This window comes from Gavialis gangeticus, unplaced genomic scaffold (genome assembly GCF_001723915.1).
Source record: "Gavialis gangeticus isolate Ggan-Ray unplaced genomic scaffold, GavGan_comp1, whole genome shotgun sequence".
NCBI classification, from domain to species: Eukaryota; Metazoa; Chordata; order Crocodylia; family Gavialidae; genus Gavialis; species Gavialis gangeticus.
The window spans coordinates 10,101,309-10,103,343 of record NW_017729025.1 but is presented as its reverse complement, the minus strand read 5'-3'; positions in this window follow the sequence as shown (position 1 = coordinate 10,103,343).

Below are 2,035 nucleotides of genomic sequence, written 5' to 3'. Positions count from 1 at the left end.
TTCTGGCAGCCCCCTCCCCCGGCGAGTCTAGTTTAAAGCATTCAGTGGCGGGAGCCTCCCTGCATGCCTGGACAAATCGCCCAGACTCTGACCCTCCCCCAGCCTGGCCTGGCTGGGGCCCCACTCCCCCCTGCCCCTGCCCCACTCCCTCCCTCCCTCACTGCAGGGGCCTCATTCTGCCCCCCCCGCTCTACCGAATGACTTGCTGGGCGGCAGGGTGGGGCTGGGGTGTTAGATCCTGGGTTGCCCTTTACTTCAAAAAGTGATGTTCACCTTACAAAGGTTGGAAACCACTGGTCTAGAGAAAAAAGAGACTGAGAGGGGATTTAATAGCAGCCTTCAACCACCTGAAGTGGGGCTCAAAAAAGGATGGAGCTGGACTATTCTCCATGGTGGCAGGTGACAAAACAAGGAGCAATGGGCTCAAGTTGCAGCAAGGGAAGTTTAGGTTACATTTTAGGAAGAATTTTTTTACTAGGAGGGTAGTAAAACACTGAAACACGTTGCCCAGAGAGGTAGTTAGTAGTAGTAGGGTTGGAAGAGACCTGAGCAGATCATCAAGTCCGACCCCCTGCCACAGGCAGGAAATGGTGCAATCTCCATCCTTGGAGGTTTTTAAGACCTGGCTAGACAAAGTTTTGGCTGGAATGATCTAGTTGGGGGTGGTCCTGCTTTGAGCAGGGGGTTGGACTAGATGTGACCTCCTGAGGTCCCTTCCAACCCTCAGTTTCTATGATGTTGTGATTCTATTAAACGAAGTCATTCCAGCACCCAGTGAGCTGATTTTCCATTGGTTGACATGGACCTAGGATTATCCATCTACCTAAAGATTGTTTGAAAACATGGGTGATGGATGATTTACACTATGCATGTGTTTAGTGCTGGTAATGTGCTCCTGCTACACACTGTACAGCTCTGGAGAGTGGTCCAAGCAGCTTCCAGTCATTCAGTGTAACCCTAGTGATATCCAAGGGTGCTCCAGGAAGGAATTTTAGATAAAATTGTTAGTGAAAGTGAAAAGAAGGGTCTACGTATCAACTGTAGAAAAACCGAATGCATGGTAATTACCAAGAAGAAGATCATTCCTGTCTGCAACATCAAAGTGGAAAAGGAACAGGTAAGGCAGGTCAACAAATTTAACTACTTGGGAAGCTGGATAACATCAGATGGTAAATGCAATCATGAAATAAAATGGAGAATAGAGATGGCAAAAGATGCATTTCTGAAAATGAAAAAGATACTGACAAATAGTAACATTTCTCTGGGGGCGAAGTTAAGAGCAGTGGGTTGCTATGTTATACCAGTCCTCGTGTGCCAAGTAGGGGAAAGAGAATTGAAGCAAGTGAGGTGTGGTTCTTAAGGCGCATCATGAAGGTATGTTGGACAAGTCACACTTCAAATGAAGATATTTTGTCAAGAGCAGGCTGCAGGAGGAAGCTCCTGATTAACATCAGAAAGAGACAGCTGGAGTTTCTCGGACACATTATGAGGAAAGAGGAAATTGAAAGCCTGGTTATAACTGGAAAGATCAAAGGAAGGAGAGAGCCTGGAAGACAGAGGTTGACTTAGGTCAAGAGTCTATCTAAATGCATGATTGATTGTATCAACACTGGAAATTCTGTGTACCTCAAAGAGAAGAGATCTGTGGAAGAGCAGGGTCACCAACATCCTTTTGGATATGGTACCTAGAGTGAGAGACTCCAGAAAATGAGGATATTGGTGTCAAAGTGGCAGGGAGCCTAGGCAATAGAAAATACCTAACCACAACATGGTTTGTGCTCATATATTGAGTGCCAGGGAAAGAACTCTTGGTGTAAGTTGGTGCTTGACTGATCAAGATTGACAGTGATTATAGCTCAGGTGGTCTCATTTTGTAAATATTGATCAGACGAACTGCATAGGAATGAGACTGGGAAAAGTCTGCACTTTGCCATTGCTCTCATCCCCAAGACAGGTTTAGAAATGTGACTGTACTTGGTTACCTGTTAGCTCATTACCACTTAGTGGGAGTGGGGGTGGGGGTGGGGGTGGGGTC